Source organism: Orcinus orca, chromosome 4, assembly GCF_937001465.1.
Source record: "Orcinus orca chromosome 4, mOrcOrc1.1, whole genome shotgun sequence".
NCBI lineage: Eukaryota > Metazoa > Chordata > Mammalia > Artiodactyla > Delphinidae > Orcinus > Orcinus orca.
The window spans coordinates 11867150-11881220 of NC_064562.1; the positions used below are offsets into that span (position 1 = coordinate 11867150).

At 35.5% G+C, this 14071-nt stretch overlaps 1 protein-coding gene and 1 non-coding gene across 8 annotated transcripts in view; both read left to right on the plus strand.

The window, feature by feature from the left end:
* Positions 1-14071, plus strand: part of CCSER1 (coiled-coil serine rich protein 1) — a 1274678-nt gene that overhangs the window by 556953 nt on the left and 703654 nt on the right. The gene's annotated exons all lie outside the window — the stretch shown is intronic.
* TRNAW-CCA (transfer RNA tryptophan (anticodon CCA)) lies at positions 13333-13405 on the plus strand. Its single transcript has one exon. It is a non-coding gene; the product is annotated as a tRNA-Trp (tRNA).

Here is a 14071-nt window from a genome sequence, read left to right on the forward strand (position 1 = left end):
CAGCACAGACAAAGTCGATTCACCTGGCTTATTCACAAATGGGTCGTGGATCCATTCCTTCCCAGTTTGGGGGTCTTTTGTGGTTGGGAAGTGATGCTCAAACTCCTGTGAAAGCTGAGATAGGTGATCATGCACCAGCTGGGAGAAAGAAGGCCCTGGCTCAGTCTCTTTCAAAATCTCTGCTAATGTCTGAAATATGTCAAAATTCCCAATGTTCACTCGTCACCCCCATAATTCTGGTTTGGCTTTGAATGTAGCCACTTTATCTATCGACTTGAATACAGTTGTTGTTCTTCCCAGAAGTGACAAATTGAGTTCGTTGAGCAGGTTGAATATATCACACAGGTAAGCAAGTTTTGAGACCCATTCTCTGTCACTGAAATGTGCTGCCAGTGGTGACTGTTTGCTAAAAGAAATCTCTGGAGTGGCTCTTGTAACTCAGAAACTCTGGCCAGTGATTCCCCTTTAGAAAGCCATCTCACTTCTGTGTATAAGAGAAGACGTGTGTGCTCTGGATCCATCTCACAGAGCTGTGTAGACGTGAGTTAAGGGCATGTACTTTAATGTGGTTGATAATCTTAATCACATCCTGCAAAACGTTGTTAAGTTCAGGAGACATTTTTCGGCTAGCCAGCGTTTCTCTATGGATGACACAATGCATAGACTCACATTCAGAAGCGACCTCTTTGACCCGAGTAGTGAAACCAGAAAGCCATCCAGTCATGGCAGCCGCTGCATCCGTGCATATACCGACACAAAATGACCAATTCGGTTTTCCTGATATGAAATCGTTCAAAGACTCGAATAGTTCTGCAGCTGTGGTGTTGGTTGGCAACAAAAATGCACATAACATATCCTCATGCACATCCTCCTGAAAAACATATCGCACAAAAACAAGCATTGTTGCCTTGCTGTCAACATTGGTAGACTCGTCAACCTGGATTAATTCTAACAGTTATGCCTCAGTATCCTCTGCTATTTCATCAATTCGTCTAGTTACGGTGCTAGCCGAAAGAGGAACACATGCCACCTTTTGAACTGCAGCCTCTCCTGAAAGTTCATGACAATTGTCCTTAGCAGCAGGCAGGATCAACTCTTTACCAATAGTAAAGGGCTTCTTAGCTTTAGCAATGCGATCAGCCACTAAGAATGATGCTCTCAGTGCAGAAACATTTGATGAAGTGGTGGCCTTCAATACTTGCTTCTGTTCTTCATGTTCACATATTTTTCTTTTGAAAAACTCCAAAGGATTGTCTTTTAATGCAGGGTGCTTGTTCTCCATGTGGTGATGAAGCAGTTTTGAAGGTTTCACGGCTTTGTTGGATAGCCGGTCACCGCACATTAAACAAAGCGGGCTTGGAGAATGTGAATCACTTGTTGCAATGAACCCGTAATTTAAGTAGGACTCTTGGTATTTTGTTTTAAATGCAGCTTTCTTTTTGTTGGCAGTCTTAGAGGCTTCTGCTGTCTCATCCTTGGGTCTTTCCCCCTTTCCAAAGAAGCTCGCCAGCGACATTTGTGTTTTGCTCGTTTTGGCTAGGGTTAGCTTGTGGGCTTACCAAAACTGTGACTGAGACAAGTGCACAGTGTGGGAAAGGAAGTGGTAAATAGAATAATGGGCGGGCCACGTTAAGCCTGCCACCAGATGCAGCTGTGCAATTGAAGTACATCAACTCACTTGCCACTGTAAAGCCTGCCACCAGATGCAAGCTTGTCACTTGCCACTCACTGATAGGGTTTTGATATGAGTCTGCAAGCAATTGATTTATTATGGTCTCTGTGCAGTCAAACCTCTCTGCTAATGATAATCTGTATTTGCAGCCACTCCCCAGCGCTAGCATCACTGCCTCAGCTCCATCTCAGATCATCAGGCATTAGATTCTCATAAGAAGCGTGCCACCTAGATCCCTCACGTGTGCAGTTCACAGTAGGGTTCACACTCCTGTGAGAATCTAATGCCACCACTGATCTGACAGGAGGCGGAACTCAGGTGGTAACGCGAGTGATGGGGAATGGCTGTAAATACAGACGAAGCTTTGCTCGCTGGCCCACCACTCACCTCCTGCTGTGCGGCCCTGTTCCTAACAGGCCACCGACCGGTAGCAGTCCATGGCCCGGGGGTTGGGGACCCCTGCTGCAAGGGATGCTAAAGTGAGGAAGATGCAGTGTGTTGAATAAGAAAATAATACAACAGTACTATAATAAGATGACTAAGATAGTGAACTGAGAGAAGTTCTCATGTCTCATGGTGATGGTTAGGCAGGATAAACTGGAGGGAGAAGTAACTTACTGACATTTGTGACTATGATATCTGAATTTTCCCCATTTCACCATGATCTTTTAGCACCATTCTACTGGCTCCCTCCAGTCCCTTTTCTCTTAAATCCTTTTTTGTCTCCTCTATTAGAACAACTTGTGCCTCCTTATAAGCTATCTGTATAACCAAAGCTTAGTCATCATTAAGTCAAAGATCCACTATTAAATTTTTTGAGTAATATTTTCAGACACCAACACTTCTTCCCAAGTAGTAGACTGCATCTTTCTTTTGTGCTTTTCCTCCATAAAAGCACAATTATAGTACCTATGCCAGTGCATTGGAGTAATTCCCTGTTTCTTCATTAGACTATTATTGATCTGATGGTTGGTATGATGTCTTATTTATCTCAGAATTGGTTGTGCATAATGCATTGTCTACAGTGCCTAACTAATAATAGACTTTCAATAAATCTCACTGAATAGGAAGGATAACTAGAAAATGGCATTCAGGTTTTTCAGGATGTTGGAGAAATAGAAAAAAAAAAAACCAAGAACAAAAACAAAAAACCTCAAGCTACTCCAGTAAAAGTGAGTTTATTTTATAAATAAAACAGGGAATTAAGGAGGAAAATAATAGCCTCAGGGGTAAAATAAGTGGAACCAGTGGTGTGCTGGTAAATGGTTAATAATCAGCTCTTTAAGGAGAAGCAGATCTGTAGCATTTGCCAGTTTCTATGGTGCCCTTGCTCCACCATGGCAAATGTCAAGCTACCAGGTCAAGTCACTGAAGTTGGAGCTGGGAAAAGATGAGCACAGTCAGCTCTTGCAAACTCGTGTAAGGTGACTCCAGCAAAGAACTCATGGCGAACTGGAAAATCATCCTCCTCTAGTAGTCACTGTGTTTCTCATGGTCTGATATGCAACAGGAACCCCATTAGTCGACCAAACTCTTTACTCCTTTTCTGTGCTGCTTTTCTTTCTCTGCTTTTTCTCCTCCACTGTTGCCTAATTTCTCTCAATTTTCCTTTGTTTCTAGCCGGTAACTTCTGTTTAGGGTTGGCTTCTGTTGTCACATAATTGCCGTCATGTCAGGACTTCTGTTCACTGACGTTTCTATGCTTCTTTGATACCTAATATGTATTTGTCATACATACATTTGGGATGGCTGATATTCAAACAGCTGAGAGAAACTTTTATTGATTTGGGAAGTGACTGTCTAGTATAAAATGCCAAAGTTAGTGCCCTCATTAATATTCTCTCCTATGTTTCTGCCAAGGTCAGCTTGAGGGCCAAACTGCACCTACCCCTGGCATCACAGAATCACCTGATATGATAAAACGAAACTTTTTAAATGAAGAACTTCTCAGAAACAGCTATAGGAATGGCAAGTTCTCTGATGTTTTACTCTGTACGGATAGCCTTTCTGTGAGGGGGGAACATAGGGTAGACTGTATATTTTTCAAGGACAGAGAAGAGCAGGTGCCAGAATTTGTAAATGTCTATGATTCTAGTGTTTTCATATGTACAAAATACTGGTGATATAATCTGATTGCACAGAATCATTAGAATTTTCCTGTAAGCTTGATCTCACGGTCACAAATTGTGACTGCTTTTTCCTAAACGTCCAGATACTACCTTTAAATTTAAGGCAAGCAGAAAACCTGAATTCACAGATTTCTGAAACATCTTGGAAAAGTGAAACTATGAGCCATACATAAGCATTTTAAAAAATTAATTAAACTTTTTATTTTATATTGTAGTATAGTTGATTAACGATGTGTTAGTTTCAGGTGTGTACAGCAAAGTGATTCAGTTATTCATATACATGTATCTATTCTTTTTCAAATTCTTTTCCATTGAGGTTGTTACATAATATTGAGCAGCGTTCCCTGTGCTATACAGTAAGTCCTTGTTGGCTATCCATTTTAAATATAGCAGTGTGTACATGTCAGCATTTCTGAACATCTATATATCTTATATAAATATGTGTATATTCTAATTGTGTATGCATATATATACAGAAATAATTAAATGTGTATATACATATAAATGAATTAAATGTGTATATATGTATGTATATATCTATTCAGAAATAGAAAACGTATATCTTTATACACAAAACAGATTTCTTTTCAACATTCTCCTCACCACCACCACACATATACCACAAGTGTATATTAGTAAAAAAGCGATGATGAATAGGTGAAGAACAACTTTATAGATTTCACAAAATTTATAAAATATAAGAAGTTTGAGTTAAATAAAGATACACTTAAATGGTTAAAATAGCTCTATTAAGTAGTTTTAATGGTTAAAACTACTTAATTGTCATAAAATGAATTTTTAAAGTTATGTTTTAATATTATAAAAGATCACAAAGTATAAATATTTTACTAAGAAACTTTATAAATATGCATTTGTTTAGTTTTATGTACCAAGTTAAAGTAGTCCTTTGCATGGAAGCAACCTAAATGTCCATCAGTAGAAGAATGGGGGCTTCCCTGGTGGCGCAGTGGTTGAGAGTCCACCTGCCAATGCAGGGGACACGGGTTCGTGCCCCGGTCCGCGAAGATCCCACATGCCGCGGAGTGGCTGGGCCCTGAGCCATGGCCGCTGAGCCTGTGCTCCAGAGCCTGTGCTCCGCAACGGGAGAGGCCACAGCAGTGAGAGGCCCACGTACCGCAAAAAAAAAAAAAAAAAAAAAATAGAAGAATGGATAAAGAAGATGTGGTACATATATACAATGGAATATTACTAAGCCATAATAAGGAACAAACTGTGCCATTTGCAGAGATGTGGATGGAGCTAGAGACTGTCCTACAGAGTGAAGTAAGTCAGAAAGAGAAAAATATCGTATAATATCGGTTGTATGTGGAATCTAGAAAAATGGTACATATAAACTTATTTGCAAAGCAGAAATAGAGACACCGTTGTAGGGAACAAAATCATGGATACCAAAGGGGGAAGGGAGGGGTGGGATGAATTGGGAGATTGGGATTGACATATTTACACTAGTATGTATAAAATAGATAACTAATGAGAACCTACTGTATAGCACAGGGAACTCTACTCAATGCTCTGTAGTGACCTAAATGGGAAGGAAGTCCAAAAAAAAAGAGGGGACATGTGTGTATGTATAGCTGATTCACTTTGCTGTACAGCAGAAACTAACACAACATTGTAAAGCAACTATACTCCAATAAAAATTAATAATAAAAAAAGAATAGCACATGAAGTTCAAAATCAGAAAAAATTGAATAAAAAATAAAGTAGTCCTTTAAGTAATAATTATTGGCTATTTAGAATAAGACACACAAGATATATAATGAATAAATGAGTAAATGAAGTAATACATGCCATTTTGGGTTGAAAGTGTCTATAATTTTAACCAGTAAATTATTTTAAAAATACACTCAAGTTAAGATGTTACATTCACTTACAATATGAATGCTGACTGTATATAATTTCACTCTTTTTTACACATTTGAATTAATGCTACTATTAATAAGATTTTACCATTAACATCTAGTAGGGGCAGATATGAGATATGAGATCATTTATATTTTCCTATCACAAAAAAAGTGCACTCTTCTTCAGTAATTTGAATTTTTATCTTGTCATTTTGGGTCTTTTACAACATTTATTATCATAGTTAATAAAAGTAATAGATTGTCTATTAATATTTGAAAAATGGCACAAAGTAAACAATAATACTATTTCTAATTCATTTAATACAATGAACAAATATTTTGTCTGACATTGTTAACAAATTATTGATAATAGCCAACTAGTAAAAAACTAAAATATAAATAGAACTAATCTGGGAAGCTGTTCAGCTGCCTTTGAAAAGCTTAAAGACCACCACTTGGTCTTTAAGTATAGACAGCATCACTGATAAAGCTGCATGTATGGAACACACCAAAAATACTGTTTATTTTTTTCTTAGGTATCTCATGCCTACAGAGATATCACTTGTCACCTAATGATGGCAGTGCATGAGGTGTGGGCTGCATGGAATGTAATGACAGGCCTCATTTAAACAGAAAGCAAAGCAGAGTATCAAGGCCATAATATTTTCTCTGTAAGAAGTGAAGTATTTATTAAAATAAAAGTGTAAAATTTTAAAAGTATTAATTATAATAATAACTTATAAAACTTAACCAATTAAGCTGTTTAAAAGAACAATGAAGAAAATTAATTTATGCCATGTTTGGAAACTAGTTTTCTCAACAAGGAAATTAGTTGAAAATCCCTAGCCCATGATTTCCTAAAAAGTCACTTATAACTTGGATATTAGTAACAATTCAGGCTCTCTTTTCTGCTGGCCTATGTCACTTCCAAATACTTTAATGATGACACTGTATTGTTAACCAATATGAATTTGTCACTGCCTACTAAACAGACCAATCATTTTGTAAATACAAAATAATTTTCTTTATTCTATGAAGTATCTCATTGTTCTCATTCTCCTTTGGTGCCCTATACTTCTTTCTTTTCTCAAATGAAATGTAGAGGAAAAAATCATGGCAACCCATTGTGTCTGCAACAATCTCTGTAAAATACTTCTGTCCAAGGTTCTTTCCAGTCAGGAACACAATTCTTAGCAAACAGGTCACTAACTCAATTAACTCTCTCCTATGTTCTCAGAGGTGTTTCTACATCAAGCTTGAATTGGCTTATTATTTAACAAACTGTACAAGGCCTTTGGGAAACCTGTTTTTAACAAAAATGGGTTCTTAAATAGCCTTTGGTCTCCTTAAAGGATTCTGAATAACTGCATAAAATCCTAATACACTTATTAGCAGTGCATCCGTATGCAGATATTAAACAGAGTGAGAGATAAGTTTCTTTCCTGACTCCCGAAGGGACATCCTAATGTTGTGTTTCTTTAAACATTGCTTGACCTATGAACACCTAATATACAGATATTTTACCCAAGGATCACTCCAGAACTTTGACAATTAAGAAATACACCTGAAGACTTGTTTAGGATTCTCTGTACTCTTCTTTGTTAGAATCTGGGATGCAGAGGTTTAAAGGAGAGCCTTCCCCTCTTTCCATTTTTCTTACTCAGACAACTTTTAAAAATATATTTATTCTTTTCCAGTTACTCCACTGTAGTAAGGATTGCAAAGTCAATTGAGCCATGGTTTCTTTCCTCTAAGAAATTGCATTCTAGTGAGGAGTGGGGCAAGAAACAAACAAACTACAATTACAGGCAAGATTGTTAAGGGTTAAAATAGATTTTTAAGTAAACACATCTAATTTTGACCAAGAGATTCCATATTTCCCAGAAAGCTAATATTTGAGCTGAATTTTTAATAATAAGTCAGATTGTGCTAGAATAGGGAAAGGCCATTCTGAGCAGAAGGAAAGATGGTGGAAGCATGGAGGTGAGTACAGACTGTGTGAAGTCGTACAAGTAGTTCGTGTGACTGTTCGCTGTATGGGTTCCTATAATGGGAGGCAGTTGAAGCCAAAAGAGTAGGCAGAATCACTGAAAACATTGGAGGAAGAAAAGGGAATGCATATATTAAATTTTCATAAATTTACCTAGACAGAAACTTTTAGAACATAAATAGTTTGAAATTTGGAGACTTGCAATATGCCAAAAATCTAAACAAGAAACGCATCAATCTTAAACAGCCTACCCATGTGTGAACATAGCAGGTAAGTCTTTCTAATGCAGATGGATACACTCTTTGTGAGAATATAGTTGACTCTTGAACAACTCGGGGGTTAATCCAAGTATAATTTATAGTCGGCCCTCCACATCTGTGGAGTCAACCAACCTTGCGGATGGTGTAGTACTGTATTATTACTATTGAAAAATATCACCTTATAAGTGGACCTGTACAGTTCAAACTCATGTTGTTCAAGGGGCAATTGAACACACAGTTTCCCCAATTCATGTGAAATGTTCTTTATGCAAAAGTTTTATTTATAAATCAGATTTTCAGGATTGTGTATATTAACCAACACCAGGTACAACTAAGTAGAGAGAAGTAAAATATCTTAACACTTAAACAGAAATTAATTGATTTTATTTGTATATATTACCTATTTGTAATAAATTGTATACAAAGAATTTGAAGTAAATCATAATCAAAAGGACCTTGTCCTTATGTGACAAATGCCATCTGGTATTAAAATTAAATTTTATACACATATGCACACATTAATGGAGTTTAATTTTTTTTTTTCTGGAGTCTTTCTCTTTGTTCACAAATTCTGACAGTAACTCATATTTATTTTCTCTCCATTGATACAGAATTAGAGACAGTTAAAGATATTAAACATTTATGAGATCTAAGGACTGTTAAGTTTTGTGCACTAGAGCTCATATGAGATGTGTTCTATACTCTGTGGTTTAGGAGATCCAGAGCAATTCATCACTACTTTAACACTCAGTTCAACTTAAGATGAATTACCTGTTGAATGTGATTGTACTGCAGAGCGAGTTGAACGCCATTTATCTGACTAGAGAATGGTACCCAGCTACCTCACAGATGCTCTGTGCATCATTCAAATGTCAAATTATGTGTATGATAGTCATTATCTTAACATTCACAATATTTGCCTGGCAGAGCCTCCTGGAGTGATTCCATAAGAGGACAGTTAAAGAAATGTGCAGTGTAACAGATTCATTGTTCTGCTTTTCTGTGTTCCTATAGTTTTTGTTGTTGTTGTTGTTTTAAGGTACAGTAAACTAATCTGAAAATAATTTAGCAATAGTGCAACTCTTCACAATTCTAAAAGAGGCAAAATGCAAAATATAGAACTTTTTTTGTAAAGTGAAGGCATCATAACATGATTGTATTTGAACTTTGGATTTGCCATTTCTTTGATGATTGAAATAATATTATAGGTTTAAACAGTTAGTTCTTCTGCTTTGAAAATTATCTGTGATCTTTTTTTCTCCTTAGAAATCAGTTGAGTTCCAGTTTGCTGATGCTAAACTAAACCAAATGGTTGTCCTAACAGTGAACTCAAAAGGCTACTTTTTTGTGAATATCTTTGTGTGTGTTATTAAGTAGATTGCTGAGAAAAATATAATTTTTCCAAAGTTATATATTAGATCATTCATATCTAGGCTGTCTTTCTTGGTCATTCTAACTTACTCTCTCTTGCTTGGACCACTTGCCCTCGGGAAGATCCCGTGATATGAGGCAGCCCTATAGACACACACATGTTAGTGGGCTTGGAAGAGGATGCTTTAGCTCGAGTTCATCTGTATTCAAGAAGACTGCAGCCCTGGCTTGTCTCTTGATTACAACCTCGAGAGACCTTCAGCCCGACACCCAGCTAAACCATACCCAGATTCCTAACTCACAGAAACTGAATGAGATAATAAATATTTGTTCTATTTAATTTTTTACACACGTACAGATGATTAATACCACACTCAATATATGTTTGGTACTACACATGTGAGTGGAAGGTCAAAAACTTGCAATCACAAAAGGAAAAATTAGGGCATATAAGGATTACCATTTTTAGACTGGGTCATATGTCATTTAGATTAATATTTCAGTAACATATATATCAAAGAATGAGTTATTAAACAAGATTTGCAATATCTTAATGTTATCCTCAAATGTTAGGAAAAAAGCCCAAAGCAAATTATCTTCCTTGTATTATCTATTATTTATTTGTTATCCTTTGGTGTATACAGAGGTTACCGTCCACTGTACCAATCACCGTCTTCCTTTTTCTTCCTCTCATTTTCTCTTCTTCCACTGACCCCCTTATCCAGATCTCTCCCTGGCACTTCCTGTCTTACTGTTACTCAGTTGCTTCATTCTTGCCTTCTTTCTCATGAGCTGCTTTTTCTCTTTCACACATGTATACACTCACAAAAGCACAACCACATGCAAATGACGAAGAAACTGAGTTACCGACAAAGTCAAACTTTAGGACTCAAATAAAATTTCTTGCTCAATAGTTTACTAAAAGTCTGAATGGAACAAGTCATTTGAACAATAATGCAAATGAAATCTATCACTTAAGTTAGGAAAACAGTAGTTTTGATGTTTTTCAAAGGAAAAAAAGTACTAGAGGCAAGAGATATTTTAAAAACTTATTTAGAACCTAATGACTATCCTGCACGTACAGAATATTGTTCTTTTGTGGGACTGCTTTTGCCGTCATACATATAGCTATGGACTTTTTAATGCATTATTTGTTATTTAGCCTTTTATATAGCTATAATCTTAAAGTGCTTATTACATGCTGCTAATATTTACATAAATTTTCCTAATTATCACCTGCTGGTTTTTGTCTTAATCAACTCAGACTGCTGTAACTAAATACCATAGACTGGGTGGCTTAAACAACAGATACTTATTCTCACAGTTCTGGAGGCTGGGAAGGCCAAGATCAAGGTACCAGCAAATTTGATTCCTTCAAAGGGCCCCTTCCTGGCATGCAGGTAGCCTCCTTCTTATTCTGTCCTCATATGACAGATAGAGAAAGAGAGAGAAAACTCGTCTCTTTGCCTCTTTTTAGGAGGACACTAGTTCCATTATGAGGCCCCACCCTCACGACCTCATCTAACTTACTTTGGTGGGGGGAGTCATTCAGTCCGTAATAGTCTTATCTTTAGAATAAAATCTCTTTATTAGAAAAAAAATTTTCATATTTTATTTCTAATGGTATTTTTGTTTATTTATAAAACATGTTATTCTAAAGCTATTAGTTTAATTTATTAAATTTATCACCCAAATATTCAAAGAAATAAAAATATATTTTAACATTATTTGTTATATATAATAAATGTTATTTTTTACTAGTGATTTGTTAATCATCTGTTTTTCTTTAAATAACATTATTGAATAAACAGATTTTTTATGAAGAAATGGATGTCTTAAAGGAAAATGTATTTTCATTGACCCATTTATACCATCTTACAATTTTATACTTGAATTGGTAGAAATCAAAATCTATTCTTTGTACATCCTACTCTTTCTTTTCCTCCCAACTAGAGAGATAAAGTGCTAAAGGCCAGATAAAGTGATTGTATTTAGAAAATGTGAGGCGCTAAGAAGCAAAGAAGTGGAACAAAAGTGACATGTTTTGTAAAAAGTGAGGTAGTATTTTCAATGTAAACAACTTCCAAATCTGTTGTGTTGGGCCATAGCTCATGAGGTGGTTTGGTTAATTTAAGGGTTTTCAATTTTGTGCCAATTTCATAGGTTCCAGTACTGGAATGGGAATTTGGATTTCACTTGGAACCCCAGCAGATAATACTTGCTTTTCTTTCTACACACAGCTTTGTGTGATGTATCCTCTGGTTTCCTATTACTATTTCTACATTGCTGTGACTTAAATTGGTGTCATGGAGTGATTCTTAGGCATCATTACCGCTGGCAACTGGAAGGAGCTAAAACATATAATCAGTATAAATTTTGACTAGATAGTCCCCTGAGTTTTCAACTTTGTTTAAATCCCAGGTACTGTAAGACTAAGGCAAGAAATTACACAATTCTACTCATAAATTTTAGTTCTACAGTGATTTTTCACTCTGAGAACATTTAGCTTCAAAGCAAAAATGCTACTAATGTGGTGTAATCAAAAAAAAGAAAAAGAAAGAATTTATGTAACAATTTTGAATTCTAAACATTCCATTATTTCTTAAAGATTTTCTTAGCATTGTTATTCAAAATATTATTTTAGGGGGGCAGTGAAGATTATCATTAGAGTTTTGTTTTCGAATCAGTATATTAGTTAAGTTTCAGTAGTTTCATAAAAATGTTGAGAGAAAACATGGCAAACTTTATATATCAATTACTTTTCACTATCAAAATTAAGACCAGTTTTTGATAGGTGATGGGTGAAAGACTTACAAAATATGTGTTTATTTATTGATGACTGCTTTATATATGCTAATAGGCAAAAATTTCTCACAGAAAATGTCAGGTATAACTCACACTCACTACTGGAACAAAATACAGATATTTCAGTGTCATGTGAAAAACTGACTAGGAATTACAACTCTTTAATGGCAGATTAATCAATCACCAGACTGTTTTCATACTTGAAAATATTTTCATGCTTATGCTTAAGTTATTGTAGTTTTCCAACCTTTTGAGTTGTGGTGCAGCAGATAAAATGAAGCCTCAAATCATTCTCTAATCTCAAGAACATCCTGGCAGAATTACTGTGACTTGTCTATTAAATTGATTTCCTCTTAAAGAAAAGTAGGCTTTTCTTATTGTGTTAAATAAAAAATGATTTTATCTAGTGTCTTGCCTTGTGAAGACCTTTCTTTTTATGACACAAGAGGAAAAATGTTATCTTTCCTCTCAAGTTTTTATATCTTCTTTTACTCACTAATCAATAATCTGTATTGCAAACAAAATGAAGTATAACCCCAAAAGAGTAATTTTTTGAAATGAATACAAAATAGGCAAACATTTTAATACTACCGATTGCCTTTATTTTCATTTTAAGCATATGCATAGCTGAACTTTACAATGCTTTCTGCCTTTAATAAAAGTAATTGATGGTTGACTTGTATGCTGAATCACTGTGTTGTAAGATAGGAAATCAGAATATTTACAATGTAATTTTGAAAGCTACTAATAAACCTTAGGCAAGCAACTTTCCTTAAGACACTAAAAATACTTGTGGGGTTTGGAACTGGGGTACTTTGTTGTGTCTCTTACTGTTAGTGATGATGGTTAGGTTTGTTTGTTGTTGTTTTAATAAGATTACTCAGGAACGGGACATGGTTAAATGCTTTTCCACCTTATTCCTAATATTTTTAAAGTTAGATTTTATTCAACCTAGGTGATATCTATATTGAATGGAAAAACAGTTGCTGGTATTTTCTGCATTTGTTATGTAATGATAGCTTATTGAACTGTTATGCTTTGTAATTAGAACATTTCCAGTGAAAACAAAATACATTAGAGGAGAAGCCAGAAATTGCAGTTCTCCACCTGAAATTACACTAGCATTATTTCTGTAACAGCAAAAGAGAAATTAGAACGTCTTGAGTGTATAGCTCACGTAATTAAAGGAATAATTCTAAATATTGAGAGAATGTACTCTTAAAGGTAAATGTTAGGGACTTCCCTGGTGGTCCAGTGGTTAAGACTCCACGCTTCCAATGCAGGGGGCCCGGGTTCAATCCCTGGTCAGGGAACTAGATCCCACATGCCGCAACTAAGAGCCCGCATGCTGCAACTAAAGATGCTGCATGCTGCAACTAAGACCTGACACAGCCAAGTAAACAAATAAATAAATAAAGTTGTTTTTTTTTTTTAAAAAGGTAAACATTAGATTGGGTGGTCAGAAACTTCAACATGCTATCGATATATGTAAAAACTTAATAACATTCATCTCTTGATCAGTGACATGAGGACTATGCTTCTTAAACACTACTTAACAAGATATGGTAAAATAAAATTTGGTAAATTATGAACGATGTGACTGTCTTCAGAGTGAGAGAGTATAGGGGTACATAGTTTCTTCTTTATTTTCTAGTTAATTCATGAGGTTTAACTTCTAATATTTATATGAGGCCAAAATCTTAAATATTAAATGATTCTAAGGTTAATTTGGACCTCAGGTAAAAAAAAGTATTAAGAACATTTTAAAAAGAAATATTTTTATTACTCAGAACTAACCAAAAGAGGCCAGTCAGTTCCAATGGAGTACATTCATAGTTTTTCATTTACCTCTAATCTGAAATAATGCTTTATATTTGGATTTGTTCCTTCACATTGTGACTTCAGTTTTCTATCTGATCAAAGTTATAGGTGTATTATTCCTTGGGGTGGTAATGGTTAAAAACCATCATTTGAAGTAT